At 38.8% G+C, this 14,816-nt stretch overlaps 1 non-coding gene across 1 annotated transcript; it reads right to left on the bottom strand.

Moving 5' to 3' along the window:
- Positions 1-2,951: 2,951 nt before the first annotated feature.
- Positions 2,952-3,058, bottom strand: LOC122003194. Its single transcript, XR_006117855.1, has one exon. It is a non-coding gene; the product is annotated as a small nucleolar RNA R71 (small nucleolar RNA).
- Positions 3,059-14,816: the final 11,758 nt, after the last annotated feature.

Raw genomic sequence — 14,816 nt, 5'->3', positions numbered from 1 at the left:
CCTTTTCTTCCCTTTGTATCAAATTCTTTAATCTTGTTCTTGTATGTGAAGATCTAACTTTGCAGAAGAACTACTTCCTCTCGATCCCGAAATAGATAGAACATTCCATAAAAGGAAAATCTTGCAAAGACATCAAGAAGAACAAGAACAATCTGTTGGTTGCTACTCGGAATATCATACCGATTCTACTGTACAAAATTTTTGTACAAGTGCCGAACCTTTCTTAACAATCTATTGTGTTCTTTAGAAATTAAACTTGGAATCGCAAATAGAACTTAACATTATTGATTCCAAATTTAACTTATCTGTTCATAGAGGTTTAGACTTGGATCTCAAACGATTCTTAACATTATTAATCCAAGTCCACCCATTTTACAAAGTTGATTAAATATTTATTTCTAAAATTGGCTTCCTGGATATAACGTGGCGAGGCACTAGGCCTTCTTGGGTATGGGAGCGTCCATCACTGCCTAGACAAAACCTCTCAAAGAAATTCAATATTTAATCTCCCTACAGTAACCCTAGGTTTAACTACTAAGAACAATCGAATCACAAGATCGAAAAAGAAAAGAAACACAAATCGAAACATAAATTCGAAACCTAGAATCATAAGCCTCTTGTGTTTGGAATTCATACAAAGAAAACTAGTATGATGCGGAATATAATTACTAGTTATACCTTTCTTTGTAAGCAACAACCTCTAGATCTTTAATCGTATTCCTCTTCTTATCTCGGACATCGTGTGGGTGATAATCTACCGAGATGAGAACCACCAAGCCTCCTTCTTCTTTGCAAGTTGAAGGCCACCAACCTTCAAGCTCCAAGGGATACTAGAACAAAGCCCCCTTTCTCTCCTTCTTCTCTAAGCTAGAACCGACCACCACAAGAACTCCAAGAGAGGGATGCACTGACCACTAAAGAAGAAGAGAAAAGGAAGAGTATAGGGTCGACCACACCAAGGAAGAGAGGAGAGGAAAATAAAAGAGAGTTCTTATTTCATGAAGGCACCCCCTCCCTCTATTTTATAATCCTTGGTTATGGCAAATAAGAAATTTTAATTATAATTAAAACTTTCTTATTTTCCTTGCCTATGAATAAAAAGGAAAATTTAATTAAAATTTCCTTTTAATCCTTTATCATGGCCGACCCCTACATGTTCTCCAAATAAGGCAAGTTTTAAACACAAAATTAAAACTTCCCTATTTGTTTCCGGATTTTTTTTTAAAATAAAATGTTTTCTTTTAAATTCCCTTCATGGTTGGTTGTAAAAGGAAATTTTATAAATTAAAATCTCTCTTTTAAAACATGTGGATGGTTTACAAAAAAGGAAGGTTTCGCCAAAATTAAAATCTTCCTTTTAACTACAAATAAGGAAAGATATCTAATTTTTCTCTTAATCTTTTGTAGAAAACTATAAAAGGAAATATTTAAATTTTAAATTCTCTTTTAAAACCATGACTTCCATATAAGGAAAGATTTTTAAAAATAAAATCCCTTTTATTTTATATGGTCAGCCACCTAACTTGGGCTCCAAGCTATGGCCGACCACCCTACTTGGCTCAAGCCTTTGGCTTGGCCGACCCAAGCTTGGGCTCCAAGCTTGCTTGGCCGACCACCTAAGGTGGGTAGGAAGTGGGTATTTGGTGGGTATAAGTCTATAAATAAGAGGCTACGACAAGGATCGAGAGAAGGAATTGGTTTTGGTCTCCCGATGAAATTAAGTTTCCCGTGTTCGCCCAGAACACCCAACTTAATTTCATCAATAATAATTCATCCCACTAAAAAATTATTATTGAACTACCGCACTAATCCCAAATTACATTTTGGGCTCCTTTTTATCATGAGTGTGTTAATCTCCCTGTATTTAAGATATCGAATGTCTATTAATTAAATGAGTTACTGACGACTCACTTAATTAATATCTATCTCCAAGAGTAGTATCACTCAACCTTATCGTCATGTTGGACTAAGTCCACCTGTAGGGTTTACATGACAATCCTTATGAGCTCCTCTTGGGGACATTATCAGCCTAGATCACTAGGACACAGTTTCTTTCAATAATCAACAACACACATTATAAGTAATATTATTTCTCAACTTATCGGGCCTTTTGATTTATCGAACTAAATCTCACCTATTGATAAATTAAAGAAATAAATATCAAATATATGTACTTGTTATTATATTAGGATTAAGAGCACACACCTCCATAATAACAGAGGTCTTGTTCTTTTATACAGCCAGTATAAAAATAACTACCTCAAATGGTCCTGCTCAATACACTCTAAGTGTACTAGTGTAATTATATAGTTAAGATGAACTAATACGTAATTACACTACGATCGTTCTGATGGTTTTCTCTTATCCATCTCGGTCGTGAGCTACTATTTATAATTTATAAGGAACTAATAACATGATCTTCTGTGTGTGACATCACACACCATGTTATCTTCAATACAAATTAATTAAACAACTACATTTAGCATATAAATGTAGACATTAGACCAATGTGATTCTTTTTTTCAAAATAAATGTTTACAAAAGCTAGGCTTTTAGTATACACTCTAAGACAATCAACTATGGCTAATAGACCACTTAAGGATTATGCAGTACCTTATGCTAGAGGGTTTCGCTCGAGTGTTACTAGACCCTCTGTTGAAGCAAATAACTTTGAGATCAAGCCTGCAATAATCAATATGGTTTTGCAAAATCAGTTTGGAGGTGGATCGCATGAAGATCCTAATTAGCATTTGGAGGTCTTCTATGAAATTTACAGTACCATGAAAATGAATGGTGTTCCTTCAGAAGCGGTTAGATTATTATTGTTTGGGTTTTCTTTAAGGGACAGATCTAAACAATGGTTGAATTCCTTACCCCCAAATATCATTACCACTTGGGAACAATGTGAGCAATATTTCTTGGATAAGTTCTATCCTCCTAGTAAGACAGCTCATATGAGAAATCTTATTGTAAGCTTCAGACAATCCGATTCTGAATCTTTATTTGAAGCATGGGATAGATACAATAATATGCTCAGACAATGCCCACATCATTGATTAGAGAAATGGTTGGTGTTGCACACTTTTTATAATGGCATTAACTATCATACCAAAGTGTCCCTAGATTCAGCTGCTGGAGGGGCACTCATGAACAAAAGCTTAGATGAGGCTGAAGAAATCATTGAAAGTGTGGCACAGAACCATCATCAATGGGCAACAGAGAGGAGTGGAGGCTATTCTTATTCAAACCCAACAAAAGCATTAGGGAAATTTGATGTAGATGTAGTCACTCTAATGACTGCAAAACTGGATGCTCTTACAAAGAAGCTGGAAAATATAGGTAGAAATTCTAACACAATGAATGCCATAGTATGCTGTTTTGAAACATGTGCTAGTTCTGATCATTCACAAGACTCATGTCCTTTGGGAGCTATATCTGCACAAATAAATCAATTAGAGCAATGCGACGCTATCATGGGTTTTAATCAAAGGCAGAATAATCTATATTCCAACACATACAATCCTGGGTGGTTGAATTATCCTAATTTTTCTTATAGAAATAATCAAGAACAAGGACCATTCATGGGAGGCAAATAGAGTTTCCAATCCGGGCAACAAAATTTTCAGCAATCTTCTCAAAGCTATCAGTTTTCTAAAATTGAGAAGATGCTTGAGAAAATTATCTCCAATCAAAACAAAATGAAGCAAGACATTTTAAAGTTAAATCAAAGAATGGATAATTCTGAAAAACATCAAAAGATTCAAGATAGCTAAATTGCCCAGCTAGCTTCATCATCTTTAAGAGCACCAGGATAATTTCCTGGAAAACCTGATGTAAATCCTTAGAGCATTGCAATCGAATCGAACTTAGGAGCGGACGTACCTTGGGGTATCCTCAAGTGACTGCTCCAAAAGGGATGAAGGCTGAAGAAGAGCTCTCTCCTCCATCACTTGAATCAAATCAGATTCAAGAAAATGAGGAGATTACCATCAAGGTTGAAGAGACTCTTCCACTAAACCAACAGAGTCAAGTAATCCCTTTTCCTCAAAGATTAGTGATGCTAAAGAAGGATGAAGAGTTTTGTATATTTTTGGATAAAGTCAAAGAAATTTGTGTTGAAGTTCCCTTGATTGATACAATTCTATATATGCCCAAATTTTCCAAATTCCTGAAGGACATCATGTCGAACAAGAGAAGAAGGGGGGATATTAAGACCATTGCACTAACTGAGGAATGTAGTGCTTTATTTGAGAAGAACATTTCCCTAAAGCTTAAAGATCCAGGAAGCTTTTACATTCCTTGCAATATAGGGCCTGAATTCATAGAAAAAGCTTTTTGTGATTTGGGGGCATGTGTTAGCCTCATTCCATACTCAATCTATAATAAATTAGGTCTCAAAAACATGAAACTTACTACCATGGCACTACAACTAGCTGATCATTCTTGCAGATATCCTACGGGAATTATTGAAGACATGTCGGTAGAAGTTGGTGGGATTACAATTCCCACGTATTTTGTAGTTCTGGACATGGTAGAGGACCCAAAGATTCCAATCATATTAGAAAGACCCTTCCTTGCAACTGCTGGAGCAATTATTGATGTTAAAACCCATAAGCTTTCATTGGTAATCGATAAGGAAAGGTTGGAGTATGATTTGTCTAACTCCTCTAACCATGTCTCGGGGCAGATGCTTATCAGCTTAAGGATTGGAATTTCCTTCCTCATGGGAGTGTTGGATGTTACTCGGAATTCTGTTCTATTTCCACTATATAAAAATTTGTACAAGCACAGAACTTTTCCTAGCAACCCATGTGTTCTTCAGTAGTTAAACTTGGATTGCAAATGAACCTTAACATTATTAATTCAAATTTAACTCACATGTTCTTTAAAATTAAACCAATTTACAAAAGTCGATTAAATATCTATTTCTAAGATTGGCTTCCAGGTTAAACATGGGGAGGCACTCGGCCTTCTTGGGTATGGGATCATCCACCACTTCCTAGACAAAGCCTTTCAAAGAAATTTAATATTTAAACTCCTTACAGTAACCTTAGGTTTAACTATAGAGACCACAATCGAAACACAAAATCGAAACACAAAATCGATAGCCTCTTGTGTTGGTATTTCAAGATCCATACAAACAACACAAACTAATTATCTAGTGGAAACAAATAATTAGTTATACCTTTCTTTGTAACTTAAAGACCTCTTGATCTTCTATTGTATTCCTCTCCTCCTCTTGGACATCGTGTGGGCGATGATCTACTAAGATGAAATCCACCCGAACCTTCTTCTTTGCCTACAAGTTTCGGGCACCCAAGGAATGCCAAAATAGGAAACTTCCTTCTCTTCTTCTTCCCCTCCAAGCAAACCAGCCACAAGAAGATGGAGCTTGATGTGCTGCCGGCCTTAAAGGAAGAAAGCAAAGGGAGAAGAGAAAGAGAGAAGGGCCAGCCACCAAAGAAAAGAGAAGAGGGAAAGCTTAGGTTTCAGCCCTAAGGGAACAAGAGAAATATGGAGATGTGTTATTCCCATAAGGCACCCTCTACCTCTCTTTTATCTTCCTTGGTCATGGCAAAAAAGGAAATTTTAATAATAATTAAAATCTTTCTTTTAAATTTCCTTTTATGGATGGATACAAAAGGAAAGTATTAAAAAATTAAAATCTCTCTCTTTTAAACATTGTAGATGTCTTAAAAAAAGAAAGATTTTAAAATAAAAAATTTTCTTTTAAATCATGATTACAAAAAAGGAAAGTTTTATCAAAATTAAAATCTCACTTTTTAAACCATTATAGATGACAACAAAAAAAGGAAAGATTTTAAAATTTAAAACTCTCTTTTAAAACCATGTGGATGCCTTCAATAAAGGAAAGTTTTTTAAAATTAAAACACTTTTAATTCCTTTGGCTGGCCCCTTGCTTGGGCACCAAGCAAGGGGTTGTGGTCGACCACATCTTGGACACAAAGATAAGCTTGGCCAACCCATTACTTGGGTAAGAATCTGGGCTTGGGTGAATACAAGGCTTTATATATAGAGGCAACAATAGGGACTGAGAGGAGGAATTGGTTTTGGCCTCCTGATGAGCTTGAGCTTCCTATATTCGACCCGAACACCCAACTCAAGTTCATCAATAATAACTCATACCACTAAAGAGTTATTATTGAACTACCACACCAATCTCATATTACATTTTGAGCTCCTTCTTATCATGAGTGTGTTAATCTCCCTATATTTAAGATATCGAATGCCCATTAATTAAATGAGTTACTGACACTCACTTAATTAACATCTAGCTTCAAGAGTAGTACCACTCAACTTCATTATCATGTCGGACTAAGTCCACCTACAGGGTTTACATGACAATCCTTATGAGCTCCTCAAGGGGACATCATCAACATAGATAACTAGGACATAGTTTCCTTTTATAATCAACAACACACCATATAAATAATATTATTTCTCAACTTATCGAGCCATTGATTTAACGAATAAATCTCACCCATTGATAAATTAAAAAAATAAATACTAAGTATGTGTGCTTGTTATTATATCGAGATTAAGAGTACGCACAACCATAATAATAGAGGTTCTGTTCTTTTATATAGTCAGTATAAAAAGAACAACCTCAAATGGTCTTGCTCAATATACTCATAGTGTACTAGTGTAATTTTATAGTCAAGATAAACTAATACCAAATTACACAATGATCGTTCCAATGGTTTGTCCCTATCCATCTTGGCCATGAGCTACTATTTATAATTTATAAGGAATTGATAACATGATCTTCTGTGTGACACTACACACCATGTTATCTATAATATAAACTAAATGGACAACTGCATTTAAGTAAATGTAGATATTTGACCAATGTGATTCTCATTTCAAAATAAATGTTTATACAAAAAGCTAGGCTTTTAGTATACATCCTAACAATATTCCACTTATACTAAAAGACTATGCTGTTATATATTCCATACATCTGATTCCCATCCCCTCAACATGCCCATCAAAAGCTCCGCTAGTAGGGCCTTAGTGAAAAGATCTGTCAGGTTATCATCTAATGTAATCTTGGCGACAACAACGATGTCTCGTATCAGGTGGTACTTGCGCTCAATGTGTTTCCTTGCCTTATGGGCTCATGGTTCATTTGAGTTTGCTACTGCACCACTATTATCATAATAAATTATGATAATTTTGGGCAAACCTAGAATCCCATCTAAGTCCATCAAGAAGTTTCTGAGCCATACAACTTCTTTGGCTGCCTCAGAGGCTGCCACATACTCGGGCTTCCATGGTGGAGTCCGTAACGCATTTCTGCTTAATGTTTAAACAAAAAGCTAGGCTTTTAGTATACATCCTAACAGGGAGGCCATCGGATGTGGAGCATGATCCGGCAAGCGATATTGGGAGGAGGCCTCCCAATAAAAATGAGAAATATGTCTGCCCTCCTAGGGATAGAAAAAGAGAAGAGGACCAAGGAGAACGGTCGAGCTAAAGACCTTAAACATGCGCTTCTTAAGAGGTAACCCAAGGGTTCCTTTAGTTTCTATTCAGTTTCAGTTTTTCAGTTCATTAGTTAGTACTTTTAAATTGGTTGTTACTTTTGTTTTCAGGTTGAAATTTTATTTTCATGAGCTGCCCATGACTTTTTTCATGGACATAGAGGCATTGGAGAAGTCAGGAAGGAGCGAGATCGTCTGAGATTGAGCAAAATAAGGCTTGGTCGTGTGTCATACATGACTATGTGTGACTTGCATAGAGGGAGGATGCATGGGCCGTATCTCCATGACACGGTCATGTAAGGACTCCTGAGAAGAAGAACTGCCCGGCCGTGTATCAGACATGGCCATGTGACGATTCCAGAAGACGAAATGTGCCCGGCCATGTCCCACACACGGCAGTGTAACAACCCAGAGGAAAAATCTGCACTTCCCGTGCCATCCAGTACGGTCGTGCAAGGCTTCCTGAGAAGGAGAAGGATGAGGTCGTGTCCCAGACACGGACATGCCAGCTAAACTGAGAAGAAGATGGTTGTGGCCATGCAAATTGGCATGGTCATGTGGACTAACCCGAGACAGATAGGGTTAGGGTCGTGTAGATCTACACGACCCATGTGGAGTGACTTTCCCTAGCCTTGTCTATAAGACACGACCATACTTAGGCCGTGTCAGCCATACACCCCCTATCCTCAACACACTCTTCTCTCCCAAACTCCTCTCTTCTTCGACCTTTCTTCTAATCCTCTCAGATTTAGATCTTGAACTCATCTCTCTCCACAAACTTCATCGAGATCTATATTTTAAACACACTTCTCTTTTCTCTCATCTCCAAGGATCCACAACTCCTTGTCCCAAAGATCTTGTTTTTCAAGATCAATTCTTTCAAGATTTACTTCTCCAACAAACTAACACCTTTCCCTACCGAAGCTTGACAACATGTCCAATATTTTGAAGAACTTTTGCAAAGGAAGTGGTGGATCAAGCAGAGGAAAGGAGCCAACCAAGGAAAAAGGAAAGCAACCAACAAAGGGCAAAGGAAAGAGGATTGCACGCGATGAAGGTAATGACAATGAATTCAATATTGTGTTTAGAAATGAAGATCATAAATCTAAATTTGAAATTCTTGTCAATAGAAAGATTGTGTGTACATGATATATGGACCCAACTGTTTTAGATATGTTAGGAATTAGAGATGATGTAGATTAGATGATTGAGTCCCTTGATTGGAATGATATTATGTACACACATCTACCTATATATCCTCGTATTATACTGGAGTTCCTAAGTTCACTAGATGTTCACTTTACTAATGAAGATGATTTTTGTTACGCAACCGCAAGTGTACGGTTTCGTCGTCAGTAATAAACATATCGAATCCACAGGGACTGTTGATTAAGCACTAGAGATGTCGCAAGTAGGTTATCTAGACAGTCGAAAGTTAGCTTTGGCGCTTGCAAACTAACATGAGTGATTGAAGAGAGAAAGAAGGTTGAGAGAGAGAGAGAGAAGAGATCTTAGAGGGAATGAGCTTCGGGAGAGGGATTCTAGGATTTCGGTTTCATTGTAATACTAGGAGATACTACATAGATTGCTTAGTTTCTACCCTTATGTCCATGCTCTTGTAGGAAGTTATATTGGTCAATATCCCTAAGTATCGAATAGAGACGATCCCTGTGAAATCCTGTAACGGTTAACCCCTGTCACTAGGGCGCCTCGGTAGATCACAGGAATTCGTGTCTAGTAAATAGCAATAAGGATAAAGGTAGATGGTACGGGTTCCTACTTCTTTATGGAGGAATTGCCTCTCCTTTCAAAAGAGTGTCCTAGACGTCCATGAACGGGTTACCCTCGTCACTAGGGCCCCTCGGGTATACGATCTAGAGCACTTTCTCTACGAGAGCAGCAATTCTTAGTTAGAGCCCTAGAGCCAATCATTTGATGATTGTTGTATGGACTCATTGTATCATATTTCTTATATATATAAAGGTATTTGTTTATGGTTATTATACTTACTTGTATTGGTGCCAAATAACTAAGTATAATAGCGTCCTTGAGTAAAAGGTTATTACCTATATCAATCGATTGGTTGAATCGATAGTGAGATGATATAGGAAACACTACTCTTAATCATTCCTAGTCAAGTATTAACATTCAGGGACAATGTTAATGTGACGAGACTAGGATGTAGGTCAACTCGATGACTTGATCTCACAAGTCATGGATATATAGATATCAAGTTGACACATGGGTATGCATTGGAGAATGTATACTGAATGACCCGCCATGAGAAAGTATCATGGATCGTTATATGAGTGTCATATACTTTCTCATGTGGTTATTAGTATGACTATTAGTCCTTGGACCTGAAGTCACCATGGTTCCCTACATAAGGAGTTACATACTTTGACTTCGTCAAACGTCACTCGTAACTGGGTGGACTATAAAGGCGATTACTGAGTATGTAACAAATTATGCGGAGGGATATGAGTGATGTAAATGGGATCTATCCCTCCTATATGACGGGAGTGACATCATTATTCTTGATAGAGTGAGACCACTAAGTGCATGGTCATGCCCAAATGAGTCAATATGAGATGTTGAGCTCATTTGATTAAGTGAGTCTACTTGGGATTCAAGATTTAGATTGATTAGAAGATGACACGGTCTATGCCTTATATTGATCAATCTAGATGTCAAGGATAGAAGGACAATTGTCACATATTGTGAAGAGTCACAATTAGTAGTCACAAGGTGATGTTGGATCTCAACATTCTTGTAACTTGGGTAGTAATAATGTGTTGCTAGATACCGCTCATTACTTATGCTTCTAAATGGGTTTAGGAGAACCTATAGGGTCACACACAAAGGGAAATTAGATGGAGATTAGGTTCATTTGATGAACCAAGAGGATTAGGTTCATGTGGTGAACCAAATTTGATTAAGAGTAATCCAAAGTAAACTAATTGAGTTGGACTCAATTTGGTTCATGTGTTAAATGAGTCTAATTTGGACTTAGACTCATTGAGCCAATTTAATTCAATGAATAGAGATTCATTAAATTAAAATTGACTTTAACCAATGGTTAGATTTGATCAACCATGGGAGAGAAGTGGTCAAGTTTGACTTGACTTGAGAGGAAGATGAAAAGTCAAGTTTGACTTGACCATTGCCACCTCATTTGTGAGTTGGCATTAAGTGGACTAATGATGATGTGCCACATCATCAAGGCTAGCACATGTGTGTGTCACCTCATGAGGGAGATCAAGAGTTGTGACTCTTGAAATCCCATGGAGGTTTATAAGCCTCAAAAGGTGGCCGCCACTTAATTCACAAGTGTGAGTTTCATTTGGTTTTGGTAACCTCCTTCTTCTTCCTCTCTACCTTTCTTCTCTTCCTCTCCTCCACCATTGCTGATCCTCTAAGGTTGCTAGCACATCTTTAGAGGTTCTCTCCATCGATTTGTTCGTGTGGATACACATAGAGGGTTATACACTTGACAACCTTGAGATCCGGCGAACCTTGGACGAGCGCGATTTGCGAAGGGCTTCGCATCAAGGGTAATCTCTTTTTTTTTTCTTTGTAGATCTAGTGTATATCTAGGTTAGAGAAACTCGTACACGTAGAAAATTTTGTTTTATAACTTTGCACGGATCCGGTGGCATGGGATTTGGGGGTTTCCGCAACGCAAAAAGCGATTTTTGCGGCCCAAAAAAACCCAACAGCAATTCCTATGGGATTGTTTCTCCTTTTAAGGGAACGTCTTAGACGTCCAGAAAGGGCTACCCCTTTCACAAGGGTACCTTGGTCAATACACTCTAGGGCATCCCCTTGCGTGATCAACAATCCTCCACACCAAGTAATCAAAGCATACAAGAAACATAACTACGTCACACACACAACTTCATCAAGTATGAACAAGGCATAAACAATTCATTGAATAGAAATAAGGCGAATCTGTTAGGACCGATGATCGCGGCTAGAAAGGGGGGGTGTGAATAGCCGCCCCAAATCCTTTCCGTTTCTTCCTACGATTAGGGTTAGCGCAGCGGAAATAACTAAATAGAAACGTAAAGGAAAAAGACAAACCTCAAACTCGATGGATGTAACGAGGTTCGAAGATGAAACTCCTACTCCTCGGCGTGTCCGTAAGGTGGACGAAGCCTATCAATCCGTCGGTGGATGAGTCCCCGGAAACCCGGCTAATAATCACTCCTTCTGGGTGGAGAAACCACGCCACAATGTCTTGCAACAGCAAGATAAACAGGAGTACAAGAATACAGCAAGAAACTAAGTACAATACAAAAATGTAATAACCCTAGCTTGCCTTCTTGTCGACTGTATGAAGCAGCAGCTTCAAGCGACGCCTACAACAGCAGGAACCCAGCCAAAAGGAAACTCACGCAAAGCTTAGACGAGAGCTCAGCAAAGCTCTAGAGAAGAAACCAGGAAGAACTTGCAGAAGCAAGAAGAAGGAGAGAGGAAGAAGAGAAGAAGTGGTAGAAGACCTTGAACTCCTTCTTATAACCTCTGATATCCTGAGCCAACCTGCGAACCTGCAAGCCAAAAGAACATAACACAGAAGCCCGAAATAACCTAGCCGTTGTCACTCACAACGGCTAGTCCTGGACCGATCATGCTCCAACCTGATCGGTCCACACTGTCCCTGATCGGTCTTGGGGACCGATCAGGCTAAGCCTGGACCGATCAGGCTATATCCTGATCGGTCCAGGAGGAGTCTGATCGGTCCCTTGGACCGATCAGCCTTTCTCCTTCTTCTCTTCTGTTTGCCTCCTGACCGGTCTTCAGACCGATCAGATAATCCACAGAAGCATTCTGTTTGATTACTGATCGGTCACCAGACCGATCAGCCATATCACTGGATCGGTCCCCAGATTGATCCAGAGCTTGGTTTTTGTCCAAACCAAGTCCCAAACCTTCCAAACCAACATCCGGTCAACCTTGACCTGTTGGTACATCATGCTTAGCATCCGGTCACTCCCTTGACCTGCTAAGACTCCCCACCAAGTGTCCGGTCAATCCCTTTGACCCACTTGGGCTTTTCTCTTCGTGTCAAGTATCCGGTCACTCCCTTGACCTACTTGACCTTCTCAACACCAAGTGTCCGATCACCCTTGATCCATCTGGATTTTCCCTTGCCCGGCTTCACTCACCAGGACTTCCACCTAGCTTCACTTACTAGGGTTTCCACCTGGCTTCACTCACCAGGATTTCCAATCTGCCCGGCTTCACTCAGAAGGACTTTCCAACTGCCTAGCTTCACTCACCAGGACTTTCCAACTGCCTGGCTTCACTCACCAGGACTTTCCCACTGCCTGGCTTCACTCACCAGGACTTTCACCTAGCTTCACTCACTAGGGTTTATCCGTCTGCCTGGCTTTACTCACCAGGACTTTCCACATCCGGTCCAGAGAACGAGCTACCGAGCCCTCTCTGACCACAGTTCGGAGAACGAGCTACAGAGCCCTCTCCGACTTCCATCCGGTCCAGAGAACGAGCTCCCGAGCCCTCTCTGACCACAGTCCGGAAAACGAGCTACCGAGCCCTCTCCGACTTCCCATGTGCCAAGCTTCCATACTTGGACATCTCCGTGCCAAGTCTCCATACTTGGACTTTTCCCGTGCCAAGCTCCCTGCTTGGACTTTTCCGAGTCAGGTCAACTCACCTCGGGTCAACCAGGTCAACCTTGACCACGGGTTGCACCCACAATCTCCCAAGCTTGTATCCTTGTAAAACATCAAGGTACAAACATTGTCAAACATAACTCGTCAAACATCAAAACACAATTCGAGTCAAGTCAACTCGAGTCTGGTCAACCAAGTCAACCTTGACCTAAGGTTGCACCAACAATCTCCCCCTTTTTGATGTTTGACAAAACTCATAATCAAACCCATAATCAAGTTAGGTTAACCCGATAACCTAACTTAGGTTTTCTAATGTTCTTCCTTGAACATTCTCCCCAAACCTACACTCTCCCCCTTTTTGACACACATCAAAAAGAGTGAATCAAGGTCAAGAGTTTCTTCCTAATGAAAGTCCCATACCTTTCATTGAAACCCTTAATTTCCCCCTTGATACTAAGGTCAACAATTAACTTAGTGATAATCCCATATCACTCAAGTCTTTAGGAGTAAAAACTCCCCCTAAAAGTCAACTCCCCCTTGACTAATAGGTAAAACTCCCCCTAAAGATCAACTCTCCCTTGACCATTGCACCAACAATGTCTTGAAGAGTTTCAAACCTTTAGAACTCTAAAACACCACTTCCATAGCTGCAATTTCAGACAAACAGTCGAAATTCAGCAACTTGGCACGCCCTGATCGGTCACCAGACCGATCAGAATCCCCTCTGATCGGTCCACAATTCTGATTTCTGATTTCTGAATTTTTCTTCTCCCGAAATTCAGAAACCTCTAGAAAATTACAGAAAGTTTCAAAAATTATGAAATTTTGAGGATACATTCCTCATAACATATACTATCATGGAAAAATAGTTTTCTATGAAAATAACTTCCCTTTTCAAAACTTGATACAAAGTTCAAAAGTCTTTGAAATAGCTCAAAGTTAACGCATCTTTGTATCAACTTGTTCAATAATGAATGCTATCACTAGAAAAGCTTCATCAAGGTTTTTCAAATCAATTTTGAAATGATTTTAAACCCTTTAATTTAGGACCACAATCTTTGGGCTAAATGTACATGACTTGTACATAAACTTTCCCTATGATCCCCAATTTCGAATTAGGCTCATCTAGGTACAAGAACTATGCACCTTGATCCTAACTCATGATCCTAATATCTCACACACATCTAGGGTATATCAAACACATCCAAGTCAATTTTGATGTGAGATATGGGTTTAGGTTATCTTAGGCTAAGGTCTCATGCATTTTCTAAACATCAATTTGATCTCCATATCAAATTGTGTTTTTAACCTTAAATCAATTTCATTGATTATAAATGCAAGAAATGATGACATGGCATAAAATGATATCATACATAATAACATGTGCCAATGTCATGATGTCATGGCATAAAGTATGAAACTTAAATAAAGCATGACATATAACTAACCTAAGCATTATCATGACATTTTAAATTATCATAAAATAAATATGATGTCATGACATGGCATATGGCAAATAATATATGGCAAATAACATGTAAAGGTATAGAAGATACCTAATTTTAGCCTTAATTGCCATTTTTGATAGTTTTGAACATTTTGCCATAAATTCTATATTCCTAAGTGTGATAGACCTCAAATCATATACCAAAGATGTTTAGATCACTATGTG

The sequence above is a fragment of the Zingiber officinale genome, chromosome 7A, assembly GCF_018446385.1.
Source record: "Zingiber officinale cultivar Zhangliang chromosome 7A, Zo_v1.1, whole genome shotgun sequence".
Classification (NCBI taxonomy): Eukaryota; Viridiplantae; Streptophyta; class Magnoliopsida; order Zingiberales; family Zingiberaceae; genus Zingiber; species Zingiber officinale.
Note: the sequence above shows the minus strand (reverse complement) of the source record. Positions and strands in the feature narration are given on the sequence as shown.